A 17,731-nucleotide genomic window follows, 5' to 3' on the forward strand; every position below is an offset into this window, starting at 1 on the left:
AAATATCAAATTAGTGTTTACATCTACCTGATTGACCTATAAATGTCATTTTTCAAATACAGTTTGTCTGAATTGAGATCCAGACCATACATTGCAACTGGTTAATGTATCTCTTGTCTTAAAAAAAAAAAAAAGCTATGGTTTCCCTCTTCCTCTCTCTTTTCACTTGCAATTTCTTTCATTTCCTTTTTGTTTCATTTTTTTTTTTAATTTATTTATCTTATCTTTGGTGTTTGGTCTTTGTTGCTGCGCGCGGGCTTTCTCTAGTTACAGGACGTGAGGGCTTCTCTTGTTGCGGACCACGGGCTCTAGGCGCTCGGGCTTCGGTAGTTGTGGCACACGGGCTTAGTTGTTCTGTGGTATGTGGGAATCTTCTCGGACCAGGGATCGAACCCGTGTGCCCTGCACTGGCAGGCGGATTCTTAACCACTGTACCACCAAGGAAGTCCCTGGTTTCGTTTCTTTTTCTTTCTTTCTCTCTTTATTTGTTTTTTAAGAAACTAGGTGGTTTGTCCTGTAGAGTTTTCTCCAGTCTGGCTGAATCTTGCTGGTGGCATCCCGGTGGTGTTTTAACATCTTCCTCCGCCTCCTGTGTTCTCTGCATATTGGTTAGTTAGATCTAAAAGGTTTGATCAGATCAGGTTTGATTTTTTTTTTTTTTTTACAAGACTGCTTGTCTATTATTGTGTATTTCCATGAGGAGAATTATTATTCCTGCTTGTCTCTCATTTTTGGATGTTTGCAGCCATTGATCATTGCATTGCTTAGGGGTTATAAATGGTGATATCATTTCGGCATTTATTAGCTGGAATACAGATGAAGAGGAATATCCCCTCATTGGCTAATTGATTACATGAGGTACATTTAGTACAAAAAAGTCAGGATACATACATGATTCTTTACCTTTAGCAGTTTTCAAAATAATTAATTGATTCCCTAGTATCTTCCACAGGATATTGATCAATGAGGTTTTTTATTATTACCATTATGAACACATATTTTATATCTATCATTATGAACATTATATTTGTTCTTTTTCAATCCACTGTAATTATTATCCCGATTTGATACTCATATTTTTCCATCGTTGGCCAATGGGTTGGCACCCGAATCCTTTAAACAAAATGACTAGTTTCCTTGTTTTCTGGTATGACAAGGTGTTCTAGGCTCATCACAATTTTCCACACAGCTTTATTGAGGTGTAACTGACATACAGTTGACTACATATTTCCAAAGTGAACAATTTTATGTGTGAACAAGATAGTGAACATATATATCCATGACCTTAAAGGATTCCTCATGCCCCTTTACTATCCCTCCCTCTTGCCCTCTCTTCTCCCTCCCTCTTCCCCAAGCAGTCTCTGATCTGCTTTCTGTCATTATGGGTTAGTTTGCATTTTATAGAATTTTATATGAATGGAATCAAACATGACATTCTTTTCGTCTGGCTTCTTTCCCTCAGCATAATTATCTTGAGGTTCGTCCGTGTTGTATGTATTATTAATTGATCCCTTTTTATTGCTGAGTAATATTCTATTGTACAGATATACAATAATTTTTTAATCTATTCACCTGTTGATGGACATTTGGGCTGCTTCCAGTTTTTGGCTTTTATAAATAAAGCTGCTATTGATAGGGATAGAGTAGGATAATTAAATACTTATTTTAGAAATCCCACTAGGGGATTAAAGACAGAAAGGGAATTTTAAGGGAGTTTGGGAGACTGTTGTAAGCTAATAACTACTCAAGAAAAGAATCCAGCAACCTAGCAACAATCTACTCTACCTCGAAGGAAGACCAGGCGCATTCAAGCCCCAGGCACACTCAAGCCACAAGTCCTGATAGTTAAAACACAAGACAATAGATATGGGGTCTACATCTTGTTACATGAAGTCAGGGAATTAACGGTCCTTGAAGAGTGGCATTTCTGCATATAGTCAAGACAAAAATAGAGGAGAAAGGGGAAAGAAAGTAGGTGAAAGAGGACATGATACCAAAACCTGAGATGAATTACCATATTTTAGTATATGTTACCACCCTTTTGCTAATTTACATATGATTTCAATAGAGCCATGACAGTCCTGGTTAGACCATATAGGGTTAAAGGAGGAACTAATGATGTACCCCAAAATGAGGAAGAAGTTGGTCTTCTCCCCTCCCCACTTTTTCTTTGATTATAAAAATGTAGTCCAGTTTGTTCTGGGGGCTGTGCTCCCTTGTCTGCCTGCTTGTATCTCTCACAAGCATCCTATGCTAACAAACTCACTCTTTGCCTGCCACTTCACCTCTCGCCTCTCGCTAGATTCTTTCTGCACTGAGACAAAAGAGCCTGAGCTTCAGTAAGTCCTGAGACCAGGTGTGCAGTTTCAATTAAAAGACAGTGGGTTCGGGACTTCCCTGGTGGTGCAGTGGTTAAGAATCTGCCTGCCAATGCAGGGGACACGGGTTCAAGCCCTGGTCTGGGAAGATCCCACATGCCACGGAGCAGCTAAGCCCACGCGCTGCAACTACTGAAGCCTGCGCTCCACAACAAGAGAAGCCACCGCAATGAGAAGCCTGCACACCGCAACGAAGAGTAGCCCCCGCTCGCCGCAACTAGAGAAAGCCTGCACGCAGCAATGAAGACCCAAAGCAGCCATAAATAAATAAATAAATAAATAAATTCATATTAAAAAAAAGACAGTGGGTTCAAGTCCACTCCTAAGTCAGGGATTGTGGATTGAAGTCCCAATCTGAGGTGTGACTGGGTTTGAGTTCCATCCAAAGGAGTGCAGTTTCACTACAAATATTCATATATAAGTCTTTGTACAGACATCTGTGTTAATTTCTCTTGGGTACAGACCTAGGAGTGGAATATCTGGAGCATATAGTCAGTGTACATTTAACTTTTTAAGATACTGCCAAACTGTTTTCCAGAGTGGTTGTACTACTTTACTTCCCCACCAGCAGTATGACCGTTCTAGTTCCTCCACATCCTTGGTAAGGTAATTTTTAATAAATTTAGCCATTTTAATAAATATATAGTGGTATCTCATTATGGTTTTAACTTGCATGTCCTTGATGACTAACGTTGAGTATCTTTTCAAGTGCTTGCTATCCATATATCTTCTCAGTGAAGTATCTGTTCAAATATTTTGCCCATTTTTAATATTGATTGATTTATTTATTTTGGCTGTGCCAGGTCTTAGTGGCAGCATGCGGGATCTATAGTTGCGGCATGCAGACTTTCAGTTGCGACACTGGACTTCTTCTTAGTTTTGGCATGCACACAGGATTTAGTTCCCCGACCAGGGATCGAACCCAGGCACCCTGCATTGGGAGCACAGAGTCTTACCCACTGGACTACCAGGGAAGTCCCTTGCCCATTTTTAACTGGATTGTTTTGTTTCTTATTATGGAGTTTTGAGGGTTCTTTATATTTTCTGGATGTAAGTCCCCTATCATTACATTTGGGGTCTTTCGAAGAGCAGAAGGGTTTTTTTTGGCTGTGCTGCGCAGCTTGTGGGATCTTAGTTCCCCGACCAGGGATCAAACCTGGGTCCTGGCAGTGAAAGTGCCAAGTCCTAACCACTGGACCACCAAGGAATTCCCCAGAAGTTCTTAATTTTAATGAAGTCCAATTTATTGATTTTTTTTTCCTTTTATGGATCATGTTTTTGGTATCATACCTAAGAATTCCTTGCCTATCCAAAGGATTTGAACTTTTCTTCTATATTTTCCAATAGAAATTAAAAAAATAAATTTATGTATGTATTTATTTTTGGCTGTGTTGGGTCTTTGCTGCTGTGTGTGGGCTTTTCTCTAGTTGCAGTGAGCGGGGGCTACTCTTCGTTGCGGTGCACGGGCTTCTCATTGCGTTGGCTTCTCTTTCTGTGGAGCATGGGCTCTAGGCACGTAGGCTTCAGAGTTTGTGGCACGTGGGCTCAGTAGTTGTGGCTCGAGGGCTCTAGAGCACAGGCTCAGTAGCTGTGGCTCACGGGCTTAGTTGCTCCGCGACATGTGGGATCTTCCTGGACCAGGGCTGGAACCCGTGTCCCCTGCATTGGCAGGCGGATTCTTAACCACTGTGCCACCAGGGAAGGCCTCCAATAGAAACTTTAGAGTTTTAGGTTTTACATCTAGGTCTCTGACGCATTTGGGGTTAATTTTGGTGTACAGTGTGTGATATGGAATGATCTCCTCCTCCTCCCAACTCCTCTCCCTCCTCCTCCTCCTTCATTTGGATATTTAATTGTTCCAACACCTGCAACACTGTTTCTGTTGAAAAGCCTATTTTTTTCCCACTGAATTGCCTTTTGCACCTTTGCTGAAAATCAGTTGTTCATAGGTACACAAAATTTTCACTTTTTTTTCCACTCAACATTAGTGCTACAGTACTGTCCACATGGGGATAAAATATTAAGGTGGCCCACAGTAGGCAGAACCTGGTACAGAAATCTGACTTCCTGTTCTTGAAAATGTCCCCCACTGTGTCCTCAGGGTCATCTTTGTCATTACTCACTTCCTCTGTCTCCTTGCTTAGAGATTGCTTTATTTCCCCATGAAACCCCAGCCTCTGTGTTATATCTTCATTTTCCAGCAGTTTTATGGAGTGATCACTAACTTCTCTCCAGATGAGCTCTTTGGCTATTGAGATCTTTGGTTCTACTTTGTTCTCCTGGACTAGAGCAAGCCCACATTTTAGAATAGGCTTCCCAATGGTCATTCGACAGATAAGCCAGCAGGACTTTTGGTTACAGGCTAATTGTAGAATGAGTTAGACTCAGGGAACCACAGACCATCAGAACTAAAAAGACTCATAGCCAGGGTCCAGGGCCCAAAGGGGCTAGGCGATGCACTGAAGGTCTTCCAAGGTCAGATGGCAAATTGGTGGTCGAGCTGAGGTGAGATTAGTGGCAGGTGCCAGTTTTCTTGGGCTTACACCCTGGTTCTAGTTTTTGCATATTGGAAATCTGGTCATTTCATATTAAGTTAAATATACTAAATAAATCAAATCATGTGAAAAGAGAAACCGGAAAATAATGGTTCCCGTCAGCTTGGGGAAGTGAATCCTTCTGTGACCTCATCAACATTTACCCCAAATAGACTATGAAAAGTTCCTTTGGACTTCCCCCACCTCCTTGGAGGGAGTAAACACCTCCTTGGGCTTGACCGAGTTGGTATTTATCAGCTGTCTAAGCAGATGATCCTTCCCATCCGAGGAGAAAGAATCTCTTACTGCCTGAGTGGCCGGTTGGCCATGCCATCCAAAAGAGGCCTGAGAGCCAGGAGGTGACTTGCCGTGGCTCTTTGGCAAGGCATTCTTTTCTCTGGGCTGCAGCTTCTCCATCTACAAAGATTAAGGGGTTGGACAATAGGGTGTGCAAGCAAGCCTTGCTGCCTCTGTCCCTCCACAGGTCTAAAAAAAATCTGCATTTTTAGTAAGCGTCTCAAGGGTTCTTAACTTCAGCTGATAGAAGCATCATCTGGGATGCTTAATTAAAAATGCAGATTACCCTCTCCAGGGATTACACTTGTCCTGATCAAGCAGATCTGGCACATGGCCTGGGAATAAACATTTTGACTGGTGGCCCACATTTGGGGAGACACTGAATTGGGGATACACATCTTAGCTGATCATCCTAAGTGGCCCTTGTTTTTTTCTCCCTTCTGATGACTCCGGATGAGAGGAAGGGATGCTTTCCCATCTTTCCCCCCACCACCATCAAATATTTATTGAGGGTCTGCATGGCTAGAGCTGAGGATATAGCAATGAACAAATCAGAATTTCTTCCCTCTTGGAGCTGACTTCCTTTCACTTAGTAATACGTATCCAAGTTTCTTCCATATCTTGATGGCTCTCTTCCTCTTAGCACTGAATAGTAGTCCACTGTCTGGATGTGTCACACAGCTTGTTTATCCGTTCACCTATTGAAGGGCATCTTGGTTGCTCCCATATTTTAGCAATTATGAATAAAGCTGCTATAAATATGCGTGTGTAGGTTTTTGTGTGGACGTAAGTTTTCATTATCTGTTTACTTATTTATTTTTTAAACTGTAGGACTACAAGTTTGAGAAAATCATGAAAAACCAACAACTGTTGGTGGATTCTGGAAGAAGTTCTGACAGACTGCAGGGGCCAAAGATAGACACAACTTTGATCCAGTTCCTTTTTTTGTCCTTTCAGATTCACTCAGCAACTGACTCAAACACCAGTAAACTAACCAAGAGAAAAAAAACACAAAAAAGAAAGAGGATTCACTGTCCAGTAACTTTCAAGAGCTGATTTCTTATGCATTTCAATTTTCTTCTTTTGTTCTTCTCAGTAGAGCCAAATGTCAAGAAGCTATACGGAGTGTCAATGTCAGCCCAAAGAGAAAGGTCTCCAAGTTTGCTGGAGGATTCTCCAGGCTTCCGGCTTCCTGGTTTTCAGCATTTGATTCTCTCTGACCAGATCATCCACCTTTGTGGTTCACAATCCCTCACCTATCACGCATTTCTGAGCTTCCTTGAGAAGGTAGTTCCTGCTGTGTCTGTACGAAGCCGGTCTTCACTCACCACCAAATGCACATAAGGATGCAGCTCTAACATGAAGGCCCCATGCCAACCACAGGTCACGTCTTCTTCCTCCACAACTTCTCATCCCACCAGACTCAGGGGTGACTACTTCTAGGAACCTCAAATCTGAACGTAAAGTTGATAATAAAAAGATGAACAACCCTGGGCTTCCCTGGTGGCGCAGTGGTTGAGAATCCTCCTGCCAACGCAGGGGACACGGGTTCGAGCCCTGGTCGGGGAAGATCCCACATGTCACAGAGCAACTAAGCCCATGTGCCGCAACTACTGAGCCTGTGCTCTAGAGCCTGTGAGCCACAACTACTGAGCCCGTGTGCCACAGCTACTGAAGCCCACGTGCCTAGAGCCTGTGCTCCGCAACAAGAAGCCACCACAATGAGAAGCCTGCAAAGTGCAACAAAGAGTAGCTCCCGCTCGCTGCAACTAGAGAAAGCCCGTGTGCATCAACGAAGACCCAACACAGCCAAAAATAAAAATAAACAAAATAAATAAATTTAAAGATAAAAAAAGATGAACAACCCAATAAACAAATTAGGTAAGAGATTTGGACAGACATTTCACAAAGAAAGATACAAATGGGCAATAAGCAATTGAAAAAGCATTCAACATCATTAGTCAAAGGAAGTGCAAATTAAAACCACGATGAGATACCACCACCCACCCACCAGAATGGTTAAAATTAAAAAGACTGACAACACCAAATTTTAGCAGAGCTGTGGAGCAACTGGAAATCTCAAGACATTGCCGGTAGGAGTGTAAAATGGCACAAACACGTGGGAAAAGGCCAGGCAGTTTCTTATTAACTTAAACACCTATACACCTATGACCCAACAATTTCACTTCTAGGTGTTTATTCAAGAGAAATGAAAACATGTTTACCAAAAAATTTGTATAAAAATGTTCATTGCAGCCAAAACTGGAAATATTGATGGTTTAGATGTCCATCAACAGAGCACTATATGATGTAGGATATCTACACAATGGACTACTATTCAGTGACAATAAGGAAAGAACTCCTGAAACGTACCACGACATGAATGTCTCAAAAACAACCATGTCTTTTGCTGTGCTATGTCTTGCTCTATTCATCCAATCCTCTGAGTGCAGCATCAAGTCACCCAGTGCATGGAGTGGAAGAAGATAAGGTGGTAAGATGGAAACCAGAACAGCACTGACCTTATGAGAGAAAATCCACGTGCTCCTGCACTCCGCACCCCAGGCCCAGTGGTTTCAGTGGCAGCCATTCCCCTAAAATGCCATTGCCCCTTGGTCCTGTGGTCATGTTTGCTCTAGAATTCAACCTGCAGGAACCCGTGTGCTGTGGTGTGTGTGTGTGTGTGTGTGTGTGTATAATATAAAGTTTGCCAATTCAACGATTTTTTTTTTTTTTTTTTGGCCGTGTTGTGCGACATGCGGGATCTTAGTTTCCCCGACCAGGGAACAAAACTGTGCCCCCTGCAGTGGAAGCGCAGAATCCTAACCACTGGACCGCCAGGGAAGTCCCCAATTCAACTTTTTTTTTTTTAATTTTTAAATTTTATTTTACTTTTTTTGCAGCACGTTCTTATCAGTCATCAATTTCATCCACATTAGTGTATACATGTCAATCCCAATCGCCCATTTCATTTTTAAGTGTACAATTTAGTGGCATCAATTCCATTTACAATGGTGTCCAATCACCACTATCACCACTGTCTATTTCTAAAACTTTTCCATCACTCCAAAACAGAAACTCTGTACCCATTAAGGAATAACTCCCCATTCCCTCCTCCTCCTGGCCCCTCTAATCTACTTTCTGTCTCTTTGATATACCTATTCTAGATACTTCATATAAGTGGAACCATACAATATTCATCCTCTTGGGTCTAGTTTATTTCACTCAGCATAATGTTTTCAAGGTTCATTCACATCGTAGCATCGATCAGAACTTCCTTCTTTTACATGGCTGACTAATATTCCATTTGCGTGTATAAACCACATTTTGTTTATCCATTCATCTCTTGATGGACAGTTGGGTTGTTTCCACCGTTTGGCTACTGTGAATAGCCAATGCAATGGCTTTGCAATGAACACTAGTATACAAGTATCAGCTTGAATCTCTATTTTCAGTTCTTTTGGGTACATGACTAGGAGTGGAATTGTTGGATCATATGGTAATTCTATGTTTTTAGCTTTTTGAGCTAAACAGACCAGTTTCCACAGCAATTTTACATTTGCACCAGCAAGCCATTAGGGTTCCAATGTCTATACGTCCTCGTCAATACTTGTTATTTTTTATTTTTTGATGCCATGTGCTTTGGCATATACAATTTTCCCTTCTTTCCCCTGGCGTCTCTCTGAAGCCTTTCCCGACCCGTCCAAGTCTGTGGTCCCTCTCGCCTCACCTTGTCCTCATCCCTGTCCTGGGATAGATCATTGCTCAGTATCCTTCGCAGGTCTTGAGTGGAGATTGGTGTTTGATAACTTTCTTATTCATCTCTTTGTCTTCAGCACGTGGCACAAGTCCATGTTCAAAATGTTCAGTAGACGATGTGGAGAGCAGGGATGGAAGAAACAGGACCCTACTCCGGCTCAGAGTGCAATGACCTCCCTCTCCCACGTCTGCCTTCACCACCTGAAGGTATTTATAGACAGGGAAATGTGGAGGAGAATTATACATGTGGGAGAGTTGAACAGAGAAGACGGTGGGGGCATCTTTGGATGCCTTTCTTTGCTCACCTTTGGGGTGGGTTACACCTGCTTCTGAGGTTCCTTGAATTCTGGAGAAAAAGAGATGTCAGGAAATGTGGGGACTGGCCACTTGGTAGACAGGCATGAACGATGGGGTATCAGGGTAAGATTTAGCTTCTGGGAAAGTGACAGAGCCCCACAGTAATTGTGCCTTAAATTCATCAAAGTCCTGTCCAGGTCTGGATTGGCAGCTGTCTCCACAAACCTCCCAGGGGCATGGACTCTTCCCAGTTCACCATGCCACCTTCCTCGGGTGTGGTCCTCACTGTTTGACCCGAGTCAGCAGGTGGAATCCAGCCAGAGGATGGAGGATGAATGGAAGGTGGAAGGGGTCCTGGGGAGTTTGCCTGGAACTGCCACCAGAGCCTTTTACTTGGATCCTATTGGTCAGAACTTAGTCACGGGGCCACACCTAAACGCTTGAGTGGCTGAGACAAAAGGTATTTACTCTGCATAGGCAGGTACAGGCTAAACACTGAGCATTCCACTCATATAGAAGAAGAAAGAGGAAGACGGGAAGATGGCAGACAGCCTCTCCGCCACAGATGGACAGATGAAGAGAAACATGTATTGAGCGTGAACCAAACTTCTCACATTGTGCTTGATATTTTATATATGAATCACTTCTCCCCAAAACCCTAGGAGGCAGACAATGTATGCCATCATATGGATAAGGAAACAAGCTCAGAGGCGTTGGGTAATTTGTCCAAAGTTACACAACTACTAGGGTGTGGAGCTAGGACTACAAACTTTGTCCTGGACTGAATGTTGGTGTTCCCTCAAATTCATATGTTGGCATCCCCCCAAATTCATATGTTGCAGTCCCCCCAAATTCATATGTTGCAGTCCCCCTAAATTCATATGTTGGAGTTCCCCCAAATTCATATGTTGAAGCCCTAACCCCCAAGGTGAGAGTATTAGGAGGTGGGGCCTTTGGGCGGTAAGCAGGTTTAGATGAGGTCATGAGGGTGGGGTCCTCATGGTGGATTAGCACCTCTATTACCAGAGCACTCTCTGTCTCTGTCTCTGTCTCACTTTCTCTCTCCCCTCGTGAGGACACAAGGAGGGGGCCACCATCTCAAGCCAGGAAGGGAGTCTTCACCAAGAACCAAATCCACTGGCACCATGATCTTGGACTCCCCAAGATGTGGTGTTTTGTTACAGCAGCCCGAGCTGACTGAGACAGACTTCAGAGCGCTTCCCACTGCTTCCAGCTCCCTTGGGAGTCTAAGAGCACAAGGTGGAAGGGGTGGGGGGGGAGGATGTTCAACCCTCTTTTTCTTCTGTTCAGACCAGCTCATCAGGCCAGGAAAGGAAACAAGGGTTGGGAGGGAAAACAATTAGTAACTTAAAATATCCATTTTCCTCCTCATTTTTAAGTCTTAGGGTGAGGGGTGCAGATGGAGCGCAAGAAGGCACCCCTGGTCTGGTCCTTGCTGGTCTGGTCCTCACCAGAGCTGAAAACAGGGTGATCGTTCACAAGAGAGGTGAGGCTCTAAGGGCTTGGGCAAGACCCTCCTTACTGCTTCTGGGCACCCGTTCCCCCATCTGTCCCATCAAAGGAGGAGGATGGGCCAGAGCAGGGCTCCTCATGTGTTAGAATCCTTGCGGAGCTTTGCAAAGAATATTTTTTTTCCTTCACATGGCTATTTCCCACTTTCCTTCTTCCATGAGGTTCCAGAACCAGCTATTATAGCCAATGAGCTTTCTTTATATCTTTTTAATTTTTAAAATTTTATTGTGGTAAGAACACAGCACGAGGGGACTTCCCTGGTGGCACAGTGGTTGGGAATCCGCCTGCCAATGCAGGGGACACAGGTTCGAGCCCTGGTCCGGGAAGATCCCACATGCTGCGGAGCAACTAAGCCTGTGTGCCACAACTACTGAGCCTGCAAGCCACAACTACTGAGCCCGCGTGCCACAACTACTGAAGCCCACCAGCCTAGAGCCTGTGCCCGCAACAAGAGAAGCCACCGCAATGAGAAGCCTGCACACCATAATGAAGAGTAGCCCCCATTCTCTGCAACTAGAGAAATACCGTGCGCAGCAACGAAGACCCAACACAGCCAAAAATTAATTAATTAATTTAAAAAATAATAAAATAAATTAAAAAGAAGAACACAGCATGAGAGCTACCCTCTGAAGTTTTTATGTATACATTATACACATAAAATGTACTAAGCAGACCTTTAGGACTTACTCATCTTGCTGAACTGAAATCTTCCGCCTATTGATCAATAACTCCTCATTTCCCCCTCCCCCAGCCCCTGGCGACCACCATTCCATTCTTTGATTCTATGCATTTGACTACTTTAGATAACTCATATAAGTGGAATCATCCTTCCGGAACTGGCTTATTTCACTAAAGCATAATGTCCTCAATGTTAATCCATGTTGTTGCATGTTGCAGAATTTCCTTCTTTTTAAGGCTGAACAGTCTTCCTGTGTGTGTTTGTGTATCCTATCTTCTTTATCCATTCATCTGTTGATGGACATTTGGGTTGTTTGTACATCTTGGCTATTGTGAATAGTGCTGCAATAAACATAGGAATGTTAATATCTCTTCGAGATCCTGATTTCAGTTATTTTGAATAAATACCCTGAAGTGGGACGGCTGGATCATAGGGTTGTTCTACTTTTAATGTTTTTTTGACACACTGTCTCATTTTATTCAAATACCAGTCTGCTCACACATGGTCCAAGAACACCCAAATAATAAAACAGATATAATCACATGTTAAAGATTGGTCTTCAAACATCATAGCCAATGATGCCACGCTTGGCTATGATCTTGCCAACATAAAACCACCACCACACACCTCAGTGGCCACCAAACCATTGAGCAGAGCTTCCTTAATTGTGAGCTGTTGGAAGCTACCAGTTTGAGCACTATTGACAATATTTTTTCAAGCTCTGAATAGCTGTAGGGAACCCAGCAAGGTTGGAGGAACCAGCTCAACCTAGGCATAGTGCCAAAATGTGGCCAATCAAGGCTTTGAGAAAGTCACAGCAGCGTTGACCAGTGCCGGGACCTTCTCTGCGAGGTTACGGACAAACTGGGCCATGGTTGTACGACGGAAAGTCCATCGCCCTGATTGGCTGGCTGAATGTCACCACCAGGAAGGCTATTTTTAATTTCTTGAGGAACCTACGTACTGTTTCCCACAGCAGCTGCACCAATTTATAGTCCCACCAACAGTGCACAAAGGTTCCCTTTTCTCCACATCCTCACCAACACTTGTTGCTTTTTGTCTTTTTTTCTTCTTTAAGCTGTTTTTCTTTTTAAAATTTATTTGTATTTAATTTATTTATTTGTGGCTGGGTTGGGTCTTTGTTGCGGTGTGTGGGCTTCTCATTGCAGTGGCTTCTCTTGCTGCAGAGCTCAGGCTCTAGGTGCGCGGGCTTTAGTAGTTGTGGCACATGAGTTCAGTAGCTGTGGCACGCGGGCTCTAGAGCACAGGCTCAGTAGTTGTGGTGTACGGGCTTAGTTGCTCCATGGCATGTGAGATCTTCCCGGGCCAGGGATCGAACCCGTGTCCCCTGCATTGGCAGGCGGGTTCTTAACCACTGCGCCACCAGGGAAGTCCTGCCTTTTTTTGTTGTTGTTGTTGTTTTACTAGCCACCCTGACAGGTGTGACATTTTGTTCTGAGAAACGTAACCTCTCCCCATGGGTTACTTTTCTTAGGCTACAAAATTGTTTGAGAGAGAAACTTCATGGTCAGAAAGTGTTTGTAAAAGGACTTATATCCTTTATTCAGATCAAAATATTTTGAATTGTGTTCAAATAAGATTTTTGAACAGATTTAAACAGATTCCATTATAGGAGTTGTGAAGGATTTCATCTAAGACAGCACCTCCATCTCTTAGCCTCAGTATTTGCTCATTAAACTAATTTTGTCTGCTTGGTTCCACTGCAGGGAGCCCTGGAAGCAGTGGAAGAACCTTCTTGGAGCTTGCCTGGTCGAGGAGTTTAAATGTAAGATTTAGACACAGTTTTGTCTGTAAGATCAACTGCCAAGCCACTTCAAATAATCCAATAATATAATTCAGTAGGGAAGTGAGATCAACATTTACATAGAGAAATCTATACCTTCCCATCTATAGACAAACACCAGTGAGATGATAAGATAGAAGAGATGGCCTGATTTAAAATACCAACAAGAGACGGGACTTCCCTGGTGGCCTAGTGGTTAGGATTCAGCGCTTTCACTGTGGAGGCCTGAGTTCAATCCCTTGTCGGGGAACTGAGGTCCTGCAAGTCTCTCAGTGCAGCCAGGAAATAATTAATTAATTAAACATAAATAAAAACGACAGTAAAAAAAAAAAAAAAATCAACAAAACAGATAAAATATCCTGGAATAAACATGACAAGAAACTTGCAAAACCTCCAGGAGGAAAACTTTGAAACATTCCCAGAGAGAATGGAGAGACATACTGTTTGTTGTCTTGGATAGGAAGGCTCAATGTCATAAAGATGCCAATTCGGGACTTCCCTGGTGGCTCAGTGGTTAAGAATCTGCCTGCCAATGCAGGGGACACAGGTTCGAGCCCTGGTCTGGGAAGATCCCACATGTCGCGGAGCAACTAAGCCCGTGCACCACAACTACTGAGCCTGCGCTCTAGAGCCCACGAGCCACAACTACTGAGCCCACGTGCCACAACTACTGAAGCCCACGTGCCTAGAGCCCGTGCTCCACAAAAAGAGAAGCCACCGTAATGAGAAGCCCATGCACCGCAACGAGGAGCAGCCCCTGCTCGCCCCAACTAGAGAAAGCCTGCATGCGGAAACGAAGACCCAACGCAGCCAAAATTTATAAGTAAATAAGTTAATTAAAAAAAAATACCAATTCTTCCGAAGGTAGCTTATAAATCTAACATGATCCAAATAAAAACACCCAGAGGCATTTTTTTTTTTCTGGAACTAGACAAGCTGATTCTAAAGTTTACGTTGAAAACATAAACAAGCAAGAAGAGCCAGGACAAGTCGAGAAGGGAGAGCGATGGGGGAGGAATAGCCCCATCAGATGTCCTAACCTGCTGTGAAGTCTCAGGAAGCACCCCCAGATGCCTAGCGCGGGCCCATGGACGTAAAGCGGAGAAACAGGACCCCACCATACCGAAACTCAGTGTACAAAATGCATCCTCTCAGATCTAAGAGCTGACAATGGATAATTTTTTTTTGTTTGGCTGTACCACATGCGTGGCATGCGGGATTTCCCGAACAGGGATCAAACCCACGCCCACTGCAGTGGAGGCGCTGAGTCTTAACCGTTGGACCTCCAGGGAAGTCCCTGACAATGGATCTTTTAATAAATACTATCTGAGCAACTGGGCAGCCATCTGGAAACAGAGAGATGATCCAAGCTCTTACTGATCACCAGGACAGCCTTCAAACGGATCAAAGATTTAAATTAAATAAATGAAAATATTGGATGAATTCCCTTGCCCTCAACAAGAACAAGAGTCGCGGGTGGGCACAGGGCTGACCAGGAGTGGGCTGGACTCCGAATGAATTACCAGGTGTGGGAGCTAGCACTGATTAACCCACATTATCCTGTGCAATCCTCAGGTGGCTTATTGACCTAAGTTTCTTGACCGGAGGCTTAGAAAGGTAACTTGTTTAAGGTTACCGACCTGGTTACTAACTCTCAAAGCGACCCGTCCAAGGCCACCCCAGAGTCTGGAGTCCTCAGCGTGGCCCCACGGTTCCCGGCTGCAGATGAGACTGACCACCACCGGCAAGCGGGTCATGGAAGCAGGGCACCGGGCTTGATGGAGGCAGGAGGGTGGGCTCACAGGACGGGTCAAGGAGTGGTCCTGTGTTCGGGGTTTGGAGACTGCAGTGGAACCAGCGTTCACGGGGAGCGGGTCAGGAAATTGAGCAGATTGGCCTCAGATCAGAGAGAACGGTGGATGCTGGTGAAAGCCAGGGACCCTCAGAAGGGTTGGAGGCCAAAGCGTTGGAGGATTGGTCCAGGCTCAGACTGTAAAAGGCCTTGAATGCCAAGATCATAATCAGTACCGGTCCCATCACGCTAGTTTGTAAGACATCTACAGATGCAGTCCCGCTGGATCCTCAGGCCAACCCGGTGACATGGGCTTGTTTTTTTAAAAATTAATTAATTATTTTTGGCTGCGTTGGGTCTTCATTGCTGCACGTGGGCTTTTCTCTAGTTGCGGCGAGCGGGGGCTACTCTTCGTTGCGGTGCGCAGGCTTCTCATTGTGGTGGCTTCTCTTGTTGCAGAGCACGGGCTCTAGGCATGCGGGCTTCAGTAGTTGTGGCTCACGGGCTCAATAGTTGTGGCTTGCGGGATCTAGAGCGCAGGCTCAGTGGTTGTGGCACACGGGCTTAGTTGCTCCAAGGCATGTGGGATCTTCCCGGACCAGGGATCGAACCTGTGTCCCCTGCATTGGCGGGCGGATTCTTAACCACTGCGCCACCAGGGAAGTCCCAACATGGGCTTGTTTGAAAACAGATGAATGAAGGGATCAGAGGTTAAGGGCCTTGCCCAAGGCCACGCAGCCTGGAATAAAGCCCTGGGTCTCGTGACTCTAAGCTCACTCTGTCTCTGACCTTGCAGCATACCTACGGGCCAGGAGTATGCACTTTGTCCTCTCAACAACCTGGCAGCGGGGGAAGGTCTCTCAGCAGAAGAGGGAAGACGTGCTGGGCGGTCTGGGGACAATCGGGACCTGCAGGGAAAGAGACAGGGTGGAGGTCGAGTGGCCTGGGGGAGTATGGCCACAGGGGCCGTTTCCTGGACGCCCAGCTGCCCCCGCACTGTGCAGCCCTGGTTTGCCCCCTGCCTCTCTGGCCTCTTCCTCGTCCAGTCCCCAGGGCCCGGCCCCGAATTCTGCCCTCTTCCGTCTTTCGCGGAGAGCGGGTGAGGGCTCACCCAGGGCGGGGGCTTCAGGACCACCTCCACACCCACAACCCTGATCCCCTGCTCAGATTTGTCTCCTGAGCGCCAGGTGAACACGTTCTGCTGCTCCAGACGTTTGCCACAGACACCAAAGGCAACTGGTCCACCCTCCCTCCCCACTGCAAGCCAGCTCGCCCTCCTCCAGGGCTCCCTGTCTCAGTCAACAGCAACCTCAGGGCCCCTGCTGCTCAAGAAGGATCCAAGGGTCATCGCTACCCCTCCTCTTCCTTGACCCCCATGTCTTGCCAACCGGTCCTCCTACATGTGACTCAGATCAACCAGCTTCTCTTCGCTCCCCCTGCCGCCCCCCTCGCTCGGCAGGACAACTGCTCACCGGGGGGTCTCTTCCGTGGCCCCCTTTCTCCACTCTTCTAGCCGAACAGGACTGTGTCTGCTCCTCTGCTTCAAACCCTCCAGGGTGTGTCCTCATAAAACCTTGCACGTGAGCGTCTGCAGCAGCATCGTTTACGGCAGCCAAAGAGTGGAAACAACCCCAATGCTCATCACTGTATGAATGGATAAAGAAGACAGGGTGTCTCCACACCAGGGAGTGCTATTCGGCTGTAAGAAGGAATGACGTTCTGGTACGTGTCACCCCAGGGATGAGCCTTGGAAACATGATGCTGAGTGAAAGCAGCCCGCCACAAAAGGCCACGTATTTTATGATCTCGTTTATGCAAAAAGTCCAGAAAAGGCACATCCATAGAGACAGAAAGCAGACTGGTGGTGGCCAGGCGCTGGGAGGGGCTGGAGGAAGATGGCAAGTAACTGATAATGGATACGTGGTTTCTTTTTGGGGTGATGAAAAAGTTCTAAAATTGATCACATAATCTGTGAATATTAAACACCGTTGAATGGTCTACTTTAAATGGGTGACTTGTGGGACTTCCCTGGCGGCCCTGTGGTTAGGACTCTGAGCTTCCACCTCAGGGGGCACAGGTTCGATTCCTGGTCTGGGAACTAAGATCCCACATGCTGCATGTTGTGGCCAAATAAATACATAAATGGGTGACTTTATGATAGTGAATTGTATCTCAGTAAAGCTATCCTTGAAAAAAAAAAACAAAACACCAAATCCCAACTCTCCCAACAGGGCTGCCCACTTCCAGCTCCTTCCGTGGCTACATGGCCCTGCTTTGTCTGGCCCCTGCCTCGGGACTTGCCTACAACCCCTGAGCCCCAGTGTAAGAAGTCTCCAAAGGAACACACATTCCGCGAGTACGCCACCTCTCCTTGCTCTTCTGTGAAAAACAGATCAGATCTATTTTTCTATGTCTCTCAGATACGACCTGGAGAATTTGCATAACATGTAAATCCAGTGTCTTAGGAGTTACTTCCCGCACGCATGAATACAATTCCTTGCTCACTGTTCCTAGTTACCCAGGCACTTTGGAAAAGCCAGACGCTCTGACTTGAAGGTCACCTACTGTAAGCAGGTCAAGGGGACAAGTGTCGAGGAAAGGCAGACCACTGTGCCCATCCCCTTTCTCCTTCCATGTGCCACCTGGGCAGCCCCAGCG

The 17,731-nt window shown here is 45.4% G+C and overlaps 1 pseudogene across 1 annotated transcript; it reads right to left on the bottom strand.

Moving 5' to 3' along the window:
- Positions 1-3,163: 3,163 nt before the first annotated feature.
- Positions 3,164-13,015, bottom strand: LOC309618739 (ATP synthase subunit g, mitochondrial pseudogene; annotated as a pseudogene). Its single transcript has one exon. The product of its transcript is annotated as an ATP synthase subunit g, mitochondrial pseudogene (transcript).
- Positions 13,016-17,731: the final 4,716 nt, after the last annotated feature.

This window comes from Balaenoptera borealis (assembly GCF_965194805.1).
Source record: "Balaenoptera borealis genome assembly, chromosome: 20".
In the NCBI taxonomy this organism is placed as follows: Eukaryota; Metazoa; Chordata; class Mammalia; order Artiodactyla; family Balaenopteridae; genus Balaenoptera; species Balaenoptera borealis.